This window comes from Natator depressus, chromosome 13, assembly GCF_965152275.1.
Source record: "Natator depressus isolate rNatDep1 chromosome 13, rNatDep2.hap1, whole genome shotgun sequence".
Lineage (NCBI taxonomy): Eukaryota > Metazoa > Chordata > Testudines > Cheloniidae > Natator > Natator depressus.
Window position 1 is genome coordinate 13,046,402 of NC_134246.1, and position 13,027 is coordinate 13,059,428.

The window sequence follows — 13,027 nt, forward strand, 5'->3', positions numbered from 1 at the left end:
ACTGGTGTCACAGTAACCACCATTAACAGTTGGCACTCCCTCTCACAGCTCCCTCCAAAAAGTCATTTGCTTCTGGATTCTGACCTTGCTGTCCAAAGAGTGTTTTTTCTTCACTTGGTGTGTACATGCAATTTACATAGAAATTAGTTCTTAATCTGGATTAATAAAGCCTTCAACACAAGGGATAGTAATGGAAAAAACAACAGCAAGAGAGCCATAGTGGAAGGAATGTGATGCTATTGTACTAACTAGTAATTTATCTTAACAGGACAATGAGATGATTTTAATGAATGTTTTATCACCCCTAAATTTCCGTCATCTACCATAATTACAATTGCTTTTCCTGTAATAGAAACTAAACTAGAAAACAAAGTTGGCAATATTCCTTTGTTCCATTACATCAATATGAGTAATTCTTATCTTTCTTTTCCCCTCTTTTTTTTTCAATTGCTAAATCAAAAGGAGAAAATCTCTTTCAAAGTAGATGATCGGAAGTATTTTCTAAATACAAGAGACCATAAAACATAGCTATTAAAACTATAGCCACCATGATTTCTAGTCAGTCGAAGGAAAAATTTCAGTATTTTGGTCTATTGCAGAAACAACCATCCCACAAGTACATCCTTTCAAAGGGATAATAATAAGGGATGATCTTAATGGTGAACCATGCACTTAAGATACAAATAACTACATTTACAAGAAATTAATGTATCAATCTGCATAGCAAATTCTAAAAATATTCCAAGTGTACATTAGAACATTCTGAATTTGTACAAAACCCTATTCCATGCAAAAAGGTACAGAAACTGCATAGTTACACCACTATTTCTCTCTTCCCAGTAGTAATCTTACCTGGATTTTTTTTTTTTTTAATTAAATGGTACCATTGTACATTTTCTGTCCCAGTTGTAGATTTTTCTAACAGGTCCAGATTCTAATTTTCTTGCATAATCCATTAAAGAGGAAATCAACTTCATTTTTTTCTACAAATGCAACTAACAAATAACAAAAGCACACTGGCATTTTTCGGCTGACTTGTTGCCTGTGAATGTATTAAACTAATATTTCAAACTATGCCAGTTCTGCTCTGAAATTTGTCTCTCTCAACGGGGCAATATTTTAAAGTGAATACTTCTGTGTATTGATAAGAAACAAGTATAAAGATATCACCCTTTCAGAGGTTTATTCCAGAGAGACTGATGGGCAATTTGCTTTCCACAATGGCATAGCTATCAAACTGCAATTTTTTTGAAAGGCGGTTGTGTGGATAAAAAATGATAATGAAGGTAGTGGGACTTGTACAAGATATTAGAGTTGATATAATTTCTATTTTCCTCCTCTTGTCTCTCAACTACTGCACTCCTGATCTACTCTATCCAATACATGTAAGACTAAGCACTTATACATTGCTTTACAACCCAAATGCCCTGTATGTACATTGACTAATCTCCATGAGGTACAAAGTTTTCTTCCATGCATTTTTCAACTTAATTCATAGAACAGTTACTTACCCTACAATAACAGTGGATCTTTGAAATGCTGAAGTAGCCTTGCGCAAGTTTGGAATCTTTTCTGAGTAACAGTGTGTCAGAGCCATGCATGCACCCTGTGCTCCCATGCAAGGACATAAATGGCTGTGCAACCACGATCTTCCCTCAGTTCCCTCACAATCTGAAGCCTGTGACTGCTGAGAACCATGAAAAGCAGGGACAGAAGATATAGTCAGACTAGATCCCATGACCCAACATCTCAAAGAATCACAACCGACTGTAGGGTCAGTAGCTGGTTCTCAAGTATGTGTCAGTGTGGTCCAATTTTGGAGGGTTCTTGTCTTCCAGAGTCTCCTCAGATGAGCTGTCTTCTCCTGAACCATAAATACTACTAAAGATCCTGGATATATGTATTGTTAAAAACCTTTAGATGGTACTTGGTGGTGCTTTTCTACTAACTTTGAGGGGGAGGGAAAACAAAACTGGAGTGTGCTACAACCCCTTTAGCTGGGTCTATTATGTCCTGATTGATTGGAAGGGCAATTATTGATGGTCCTGAGGATGTCAAACAGCTTATGCATGTTCTCTTGGATCACCATTGTCTTGATGTCCAAGGTTTCAGTTATCCTCATGAGCAAGTTCTGGAAGGCCTTAAAATCATTTCAAGCCAGTGTCGGGACTGATCTGACTGTCTCATCAGGAGAAGATAAAAATGCCTTTGGTAGGGAGGGCAAATGAAGTGTCTCCAGAACCACCTGTGCCTAAAACAAGGAGTTTCCTCTAGCTCAGGTGTGAGGAGCTTGGTATGGCCAGTGAACCTGTGGATGCAAGGGACTTTGTCTTCTTCCTTGAAACCTGAGATGGACATATCGGAAGGTGGGCCCCCCGTAAGGCCAATATGACTGAAGTGGCAAGTTATAAGAGTACTGGCCAGATTGCAGTTGACTAGTCCATTGTCAATCTTGCATTGGTGCATGGCATGGGATGTCTGGAACTCCCTAGAGGGCCCTTTTCTGATTGATGCGAGCAGGTTCCCTTCTTGATAGAGGGGATAAGGTATAACTTGAAGATGACAAGGAGAAGTATGTCCATGAACAGCAGTGCCATTGGATGCAGGGCTGCTGCCTGCTCAGATGTGAAAGGTAATGAGTCTCTCTAAGTTCTCTCTCTCTCCTAGGAAAGGTCTGCTGACTGATGCCACTGTCTCTACTGGTGCTGGTCTTGAATGGTACCAGTGTCACTATTTCCTCCACTTTCTTTTCAATCAGTACCTTGTTCCCTGGGCTCAACGTTGATGAATATTTTGAGCTTTCCTTGCAAGATGATTCCACTGCATGCTCAGAGCTGTGCTTATGCTCAGTGCAGATCTGCTGCTCAGCACTTCTTGAAGTAGATGGCATATATTCCAGGTCTCTAGAGTAAGTGCTGATGCACTCGGCACGAACGCTGACAATGCCGAGGGTTATGGTGCTCTGTTCAGCTTCTGAGATCCTGGCACTGGAACTGGGATATACTGTCTGGTTACTGGGGAATTTGCCATGGATTGTCTCCTCAACTCTGACTTGGTAGACCTCTTCTCCAGGATCAAACATGACTTTCATGGATTGCTCAAGTAGATGTAATTTGAGCCCTCATGTCTCTCAATTTTCAGATGTGGGACAAGAAGGAATGCCAGATTGTTGGGGATGTGTGCTTCCCCGAGGCACAATAGGCATCTGCCGGCTGTCAGTTAAGGGCATAAAAGCATCACACAATGGGCAAGTTTAAACACTGTCGGTTTAGAGTCTGCTATCAAGGTGTTTGGGGCAAAGAGCCTCACCTCGTGGTACGGGGACATACAGATTTAATAATTTTATTAAGATGTTAAAATAAAAAAACGGTACAGAGTTTAAGCATAGTTTCTGGTTATCAGGCAATAAGGTACATATTTTCAAGGGGTGCAAAGTTCAGTTTAGGATCGGTTGGAGTAAGGAATACATAATCTGCAATATCCCTGATTGGGGGTAAAAGGTTAACGGGTCAAAAGTACAGACATTGAGATATGGGGGTACGTTGCCCATATAATGGGTATGTTCAGGTGTGGAGGGTAATGAGTGGATACGATGATGAGGATGGATTTACCCTCATTTGGTGAGATTTAATGTTCAGTGAGTTTATGGTTCCAGTTCATATGGTCCAATGGAAAAAGTCTCTCAGTCCTTTTCTCATAGTTACTATTCTGAAAAGATTCTGGGCTCGTGTGCATGAGGCATATGTGAACTTACATTGAGATCCACAAGGACACTTACGCCTGGCAAAAGACAACTTCAGAGGATAATACCAATGTTCACGTTTAAGTATTTTTTTCAAATTTTCACAGATTTTTAATTTTTTGAAATGTTCACAGTTGCAGGAAATATGGGGGGGGTGGGTCAGACAAATTTAATAAGATACAGATTCAAAAAAGGAAAGCTTAATAAATGTTAAAATACAAACTGTCAACCTCACATGTCAAAATAAACCAAGTAAATATCATTAAACCAAACTCTAAAAAGTTATCAAGCAGCATTTCTTACTTTGCCTATCTGTAAATTTCTATCGACAGAAATATTTTTTCGATGGTTTGTGTGTGTATGGTGAAATCTATGTTTACTGACATTTACCAGTAAAAATCGAATCCTTCCAAGCCTACATATACGCTAAGAACAATGTTTCATTGTGCGTATTCACTATCACTTGGCAGACGCTTTTTTTTTTTTTTTTTTTTTTTTTACACAAATGGCAACTGTTAGTGGAATTTCCTTCTCTAATCTCTCACTATCAATTTCTGTCTTTGCATGTTCTATAAGATGAAATGTTTTCAGCTGGCCAGGAAGATACTACCATGCCCATACTGCTTAATGCCAATTTTCTGCCTTTTTTCCCCTTCCATTCAAATCCCTTAATTGTCTGTTGTTTGTTTATTTCCAGAGGGGATTAACTGTTTGTCTCATAGACATTCTCCCCTCTCCCCCCATCAGTTTATAAGAACATTTATGCAGTATTTTGACTGAAGTCTGTTTAATTTTTCTGTTGAGATGTAACCTCTCCCCTCCATAATTACAAAGGTGGGGGCCATATGGTTCAGAAAACTAATCCTAACACAGAAGGAAAAGAAACCTTGAAGGAAAAAGTAAGGCCTAGAAAGATATGTACCGAAAACCACTTTGACAGTAAGATAAATGTCTCACTAGTTCTGCTGCTCCTACCTACTTCATATTTCAGCTGCTGGTGGATAAGATACTACAACACTACCAACTTGTTATATTCTTATACTCTTGGCCATTTGTGATCCGGGACACCAGAAAGCTTGGCAGTCAAGACAAATATGTCTTTGTACTAAGTGGGGAATACATGGAGGTTACTAAAAATCTTTCCCTTGAGTCAGTAAAAGTCCTGTAAAAAGACAATCAAGTCCAGTTGGAGGCTTATTAGGTAAAGAATCAAACACAGACACCCTTACACAAGGATGAACTGTTGTTTTTGGAAGTATTGCTCTCAGATGATCATACAAAATGACCCTATAATCCATTAAACCAGTGTTTCCCAAACTTGGGATGCTGCTTGTTCAGGGAAAGCCCCTGGCGGGCCAGGCCGGTTTGTTTACCTGCCGCGTCCTTTCGGTCATGCCCAGGAAGAAAGATAGAATAATTTTCTGTTCAGGGTTTACTGCAACCAATACATGCATCTCCATGACCCCAACCTTGTCACCGCAACATCTCCCAGTACCTTACTGCCATAGTACCTCATGGCATTAGAAGATCCTTTAAAAAGTTTTTCTCCCCTAATATTTTCCAAGTGTTTAAGTTACTGCTTGTGCCTTTAACTTTGCAATTATAACCACTAAATTTGCAGACAGGCACAATGTGAAAAATCTGAACAAGCAACCAGCTCGTTACGTTAGAGTGACCAAATTCTTCCAAGATATGGTAAAGTGAGGACAGTTTGAGAGATTGCACTTTTAAACAGCAGCACACTGCATGCAATGGAAAAACAGACTCCATCTTTCTCTACTGCTCCACGAGGAGCACTTTGTTATTTGTAGTTTTGAACAAAAACATTGCATAGGTTTTTAAATTGGCCGTGTCATTGGACCTACAGCCTCACAAAGTTTTTTCTTCTGAATATTGCCCTCTGTGCTACAAAAGAATGATGTTTCATAACAAATCAGCTAAAATGTGAAAGTCTGGAATTAAAAAAAATAAGGAAGTGGGATTCTACCAGTCCTTAAAGGAGGAGAACGAAGGCGAGACAAGATTATGATGATCAACAGATGGCTCAAGCAGTAGTGCTTTAAGGAGGACTTTGGGATATTTGACTACTGGGAGGCATTCATGGACAGAGGACTGTTCTCATGGGATGGCACAACTGATTAAAAGAGCTCTAAACTAGAAACTCAGGGGGAAATGGTTGGGAGATGCTCATGTAATCTCCATGCCAGATTTTAACATTGAAAGGGAGGAACATCAAGTAAGAGAAGATACCGCAATGGAGAACGGAAGAGCAGTGGGTAGGAAAATGTACATATAGAGGAAAGATAGCTTCATTGGTATGAGCACTAACAGTCAGGTAGGTGATACTGGCAATAGAATGACTATACCCAACCAGGTGAGGAAAATGGGCAAAGCCAAGCAGCAACAATTAAAATGTTTGTACACCAATGCAAGGACCCTGGGTAACAAAATGGAGGAACTAGAACTATTGGTGCAGGAAGTGAAACCAGATATAGGGATAACAGAAACATGATGGAATAGTACTCATGACTGCAGTACAGTTATTGAAGGGTATGTGCTGTTCAGGAAACACACAAATAAAGGCAAAGGTGATGGTGCACTGTATATTAATGATGAGGTAGACTGTAAAGAAATTAGAAGTGATGGAATGGATAAGACAGAATCTATTTGAGCCAAAATCACTTTAGGGAAGAAAGCAACTAGAGGTTCCCTTGGGCTAGTGCTTTCTTAGTGCATTCCCTTGAGTATACTACAAACGCCCGGGATCTAATTTGGATATGGATAGGCACCTCTTTAATAATAGATTTCATTAAAAACATTACTGGGAATTGTGTGGATTATGGGAGACTAAGTTCCCAGATATAGATTGGAGGACAAGTGCTACTAACAATAGTATGGCCCAGATTTTCCTGGATGTGATAGCTGACAGATTTCTTCACCAAATAGTTGCTGAATCAACAGGACGTGATGCCACTTTAGATTTGGTATTGGTGAGTACTGAGAGACCTCACAGAAGAACTGGTTGTAGGGGACAATCTTGGGTCAAGTGATCATGAGCTAATTAAGTTTAAACTAAATGGAAGGATAAACAAAAATAGATCTGCAACTAGGGTCCTTGATTTCAAAAGGCCTACCTTTAAAAAATTAAAGGAACACGTTAGAGAAGTGGACTGACTGAAGAACTCAAGGATCTGAATGTGAAGAAGGCTTGGAATTAGTTTCTGCAACTTTGACTTAAAGTATCTGAAGCCTGTATCCCAAGCAAGGGGAAAAAAATTGCAGGGAAGGGTTGCAGACCAACCTGGATGAGCAAGCATCCCAAAGAGGTGAGTAAGAGAAAGCAGAAAGCCTACGAGGAATGAAAGCTGGGATGGATCAGCAAGGAAAACTCTCTCGTGGAGGTCAGAAAGTGTAGGGATAAAGTGAGAACTGCCAAAAGACAAGCAGAGTTGGACATTGCAAAGGGAATTAAAACGAGTAGCAAAAAGTTCTATAGCCATATAAATAAATATAAAACAAGCAAAGAAGAGGTGGGGCCGCTAAGCATTGAGGATTGGGTACAGATTAAAGATAATCTAGGCATGCTCCAACACCTAAACAAATACTTTGTCTCAGTTTTTAATAAGGCTAATGAAGAGTTTAGAGGGAGTGGTAGCATGACTAATGGGAACAAGGATATGGAGGCAGAAATTACCACATCTCAGGTGGAAGTCAAATTCAAACAGTTTAATGGGACTAAACTGGGGGACCCAGATAATCTCCATCCAAGACTATTAGAGGAACTGGCACATGAAATTGCAAACCCAATAACAAGGATTTTTAATGAATCTGTAAACTCAGGGGTCATACCCTATGACTGGAGAATTGCTAATATAGTTCCTATTTTTAAGAAATAGAAAAAAGTAATCTGGGAAACTATAGACCTATTAGTTTGACCTCAATTGTGTGCAAGGTCTTGGAACAAATTTTGAAAGAGAAAGTAGTTAACAACATAGAGGTGAATGGTAATTGGGATAAAATACAACATGGTTTTACAAAAGGTAGATCATGCCAGGCCAACCTGATCACCTTCTTTGAAAAGATAACTGGTTTTTTAGACAAGAGAAATACAGTAGATCTGCCTGGAATTCACTACGGCATTTGATACAGTTCCACATGGGAAATTAGTTAAATTGGAGAAGGTGGGGATTAATCTGAGCATTGAAAGGTGGATAAGGAACGGATTAAAGGGGAGACTACAACAGGACATACTGAAAGGTGAACTGTCAAGCTGGAAAGAGGTTGTTTGTGGAGTTCCTCAGGGATCAGTCTTGGGACTAATCTTATTTAACGTTTTTATTACTGACCTTGGCAGAAAAAATGAGTGTGTGTTAATAAAATTTGCGGATGACATAAGGTTGGGAGGTACTGCCAAAACGGAGGACCGGAATATCATACAAGATTATCTGGACGATCTTGTAAACTGTAATAATAGAAATGGGATTAAATGCAGTGCAAGGTCATGCATTTAGGGACCAACAACAAGAATTTTTGCTATAAGCGGGGCACATATCGGTTGGAAGTGACAAAGGAAGAGAAAGTCCTGGGTGTGTTGGTTGATCACAGGATGATTATGAACCACCAATGTGATATGGCTATAAAAACGGCTAATGCAGTCCTGGGATGCATCAGGCAAGGTATTTCCAGTAGAGATAGAGAAGTGTTAGAACCATTATACAAAACACCAGTGAGAACTCACCTAGGATACTGTGTGCAATTCAGGTGTCCCATGTTTAAGAAAGATAAATTCAAACTGGAACAGATGTAGAGAAGGGCTACTACTAGGATAATCTGAGGAGTGGAAAACCTACCTTATTAGAGGAGACTCAAAGAGCATGGCTTGTTTAGCCTAGCCAAAAGAAGGCCGAGGGGAGATATGATTGCTCTCTATAAATACATCAGAGGGATAAATACCAGGAAGGGAGAGGAGTTAAAGTTAAGCACCAATGTGGACACAAGAACAAACAAAGACTGAACTTGATAAGTTTATGGAGGGGATGGTATGAGGAGACTGCCTATAATGGCATATAGCTGAGCTGTGACTGCTAGTAGCAAATATCTCCAATGGCTGGTAATGGGACACTAGATGGGGAGGGCTCTTAGTTACTTCAGAGAATTCTTTCCCAGTTTCTGGCTGGTGGGTCTTGCCCACATGCTCAGGGTCCAACTGATCGCTATATTTGGGGTCTGAAGGAATTTTCCTCTGGGTCACACTGGCAGAGACCCTTAGGGTTTTTCGCCTTCCTCCGCAGCATGAGGCTTGGGTTGCAGATTTAAATGGTGAATTCTCTGTAACTTGAAGTCTTTAAATCATAATTTGAGGATTTCAGTAACACAGCCAAAAGTTAGGGGTCTATTACAGGAGTGGGTGGGTGAGGTTCTGTGGCTTGCAATGTGGGGGTCAGATTAGATGATCATGATGATCCCTTCTGATTCTGAAGTTTGAGTTTCTTTGATTGTGCAAAACGTCTATTGACAATAAGGTTTCCTGTTAAAGGTATTGTCTCAGAACAATAGAAGGCATGCCTTTATATAATCTATCTAGATGATGAAACAGAAACTGCCTACAACACTACTGAACACGTTTACCTGCTGACTTTGCCTCTCTTCTCGTTAAAACATCTTGCAGAGAAGACGAATCAAAGAAAAATTGAAGGAAATTCCCATGGATAAACACACAGCCAAATCAATTCTGATCGTATGATTCAAGCTGTAACTGCTGAAAGGTAGGACACTGAATACAAGCAGGAAATAGGCACGAGAATGAGCAATGTTACAGTTCAGTTGCTCACAATTTGTGTTCCTTTTCTGTAAGTACTCTAATTATAAAATGTGTCTAAATTTCTTTAGTCAAACTATATATTTGTGAAGTTACCTGATCTAAGATGGTTACATTAAACAATTATTTCAACTGTGGGAGCAATAGGCATCCAAAAGCCTTCAGAATCTGACTTTACAGATATGTAGATAGATACACACACACACACATTTTACTTTACTACAAAAATGGTAATTTCAGATTCTGAAGGTCTAATACCTATACAATTCAAATAATTGTTCAATAGGTACAGAAGATACAACTAGCTACACACACACTCTGATTTCAGTAGGTAGCCAGAACTTAAAGTATAAAAAGAAGAATAGCTTTTAGAATAAATGAAAATCTTTTAAAATTAGAATTGAGCTGATTGCATTGATATGAAAAAAATTACATAAGAAAAAAGCCTTTTTTAGTACCAATATTTTTAACAAGTTTTCATTATACTAAAAATCTTCTCTTCCTGCCACATAACAAAATCAGGGTTTGTACCTCAACTACTTAGACTATATGCTTTTTTAGGTAGGAATCACCTTCTTGTTCTGTGTTTGTACAGTGGCTAGCACAGCAGAGTCCTGGTCTAAGACTGGGGCTCCTAAGAGCTATGGTAATAATAATAGGTACAAATGTACCTTTTATACCTATTAATAATTTTAGCTTTGTACAATATCTTGACTTTAGCAAAGCTTTTAATACAGTCTCCCACAGTATTCTTGCCAGCAAGTTAAAAGAGTATGGATTGGATGAATGGACTAAAAGGTGGATAGAAAGCTGGCGAGATTGTCGGGCTCAACGGGCAGTGATCAATGGCTTGATGTCTACTTGGCAGCTGGTATCAAGTGGAGTGCCCCAGGGGTTGGTCTTGGGGCCGGTTTTGTTCAACATCTTTACCAATGATCTGGATGATGGGATGGATTGCACCCTCAGCAAGTTCGCAGATGACACTACCCTGGCGGGAGAGGCAGATATGCTGGAGGGTAGGGATAAGGTCCAGAGTGACCTCGACAAATTGGAGGATTGGGCCAAAATAAATCTGATGATGTTCAACAAGGATAAATGCAGAGTCCTGCACTTAGGAAGGAAGAATCCCATGCCCTGCTACAGGCTGGGGACCGACTGGCTGAGCAGCAGTTCTGCAGAACAGGACCTGGGGACTACAGTGGATGAGAAGCTGGATATCAGTCAGCAGTGTGCCCTCGTTGCCAAGACGACCAACGGCATATTGGGCTGTATTAGTAGAAGCATTGCCAGCAGAGCGAGGGAAGCGATCATTCCCCTCTATTTGGCACTGGTGAGGCCACAACTGGAGTATTGCGTCCAGTTTTGGTGGCCCCACAACAGACAGGATGTGGACAAATTGAAGAGAGTCCGGCGGAGGGCAATGAAAACGATTAGGGAGCTGGGGCACATGACTTACAAGGAGAGGCTGAGGGAACTCCTCAGGGTTATTTAGTCTGCAGAAAAGAAGAATGAGGGGGGATTTGATAGGAGCCTTCAACTACCTGAAGGGGAGTTCCAAAGAGGATGGAGCTAGGCTGTTCTCAATGGTGGCAGATGACAGAACAAGAAGCAATGGTCTCAAGTTGCAGTGGGGGAGGTCTAGGTTGAATATTAGGAAACACTATTTCACTAGGAGGGTGGTGAAGCACTGGAATGGATTACTTAGGGAGGTAGTGGAATCTCCATCCTTTAAAGTTTTTTAAGGCCTGGCTTGACAAAGCCCTGTCTGGGATGATTTAGTTGGTGTTGGTCCTGCTTTGGGCAGGGGATTGGACTAGATGACTTCCTGAGGTCTCTTCCAACACTTATATTCTATGATTCTATGAATTCCTTCCCCCAATTTTTTAAGGAGTGGCACAGTAGTCAATCCTTGCCCACAGACCCTCATGATGTAGTTTGTGTTTGTGTGTGGGGGAGAACGAGGGAGAGGAGCAAGAAAACAGCAATTGGGGAAGAGCAGAGGCTTCAGATTTGTCAGAGGCTGATGCAAAAGAGATCCTCAAGAATAGTCTGCGGACAACACCCTTGTAAGAATCCCAGCATCTTCCTCTTCATGGCAGCTGGGAAAAAGTAGGTTGTGTTTCTCACTAGGATGTTGTTCTTGGATCTGCCTGGTGGGTCCCCATTTCCTCACATTTTTTATTAGCCCCTTTGGCCAGTAAGCTGCTAGCTGATAAGTGCCTGATAAATTTTTCAAGTTCTGCAGTAACCCAAAGTCATGCAGGAGTAGATAGTCACTTTTCCGTACAGGCCCTCAGATGGGTGAAGTGGCCTCCAAATTAATTCTAAGTACAAGCTCTTTGCTGAAAGCTGAAAATATATTTGGATAAGATTAACTTCTTACTGCTGAACAAACTTCTAGGGAGAAACATTTTCTTTGGAGTGGTCTTCACTAGTCAATCCTATGACTAAACAGATCACCCAACAGTGACAACCAGTGGAACACTCCCTCCAAGAATACTGTGCTGACCCAGTCTGCCTGAATGTCGTCTGTATTGCGAGAGAGACAACATGTGTCGTTCTTGCAAAGGAGCCCCCCAGCTCTGCACAGGGTGCACGGCCTTCAATTCTAGGTCAATACAAAACAGTACTTCAAAGACCAGGAGCCTCGGCAAGACTGATTGCCAGAGTCTCTCTCAAGGAGGCTGACATCTGTCATTTATATCATGTACAGGACTAAATACACCACAAAAGTCTTAACACATAATTCTTCCAAACTGTTCATCAAGGAGGTTGTTCAGCAAAATTAACTGGGTGGCAAAATGATTAAATTTTGGGGGGGGGGGGGCAACAACAAGAGAAACCGTAAAAACAAAGGTTTCAGAGTAACAGCCGTGTTAGTCTGTATTTGCAAAAAGAAAAAAAAAAAAAAAAAAAAGGCCCACCTTGATTATCATGCACATTGTAGGGAGAGTGGTCACTTTGGATGGGCTATTACCAGCAGGAGAGTGGGGTGGGAGGAGGTATTGTTTCATGGTCTCTGTGTGTATATAATGTCTTCTGCAGTTTCCACAGTGCATCCGATGAAGTGAGCTGTAGCTCACGAAAGCTTATGCTCAAATAAATTGGTTAGTCTCTAAGGTGCCACAAGTACTCCTTTTCTTTCTGTATACAGAGCTTCCTTTGAAGTCAGCAACTTTCATTTTTGGAGTGCCTGCAGCAATTCCTTAAGATATTTCTAGGCCATCTCTGTACTTATTTCTGACCAACAGACTTTTTGTTCAATCAAAGTGACAAAAGTGCAGCTGTAGATCTACTCACACATACTATTTTTAGACGGCAAATACACAAAACAAAGTATTTCTCTCTCAAGGTAGTTCTCATACCCAAAAGCTCCTCAGCCCCTACTGGGCTTATCTACTATCTTTTTACTTATGTAACAAGTGTTACATTTTATAAAAGCAGAAGGGAAATATTTAGATTAGGAG

At 40.5% G+C, this 13,027-nt stretch overlaps 1 protein-coding gene across 1 annotated transcript in view; it reads right to left on the minus strand.

The window, feature by feature from the left end:
- The window catches only part of RTF2 (replication termination factor 2), a 52,404-nt gene that overhangs the window by 9,782 nt on the left and 29,595 nt on the right, over positions 1–13,027 (minus strand). The window lies entirely within an intron of this gene.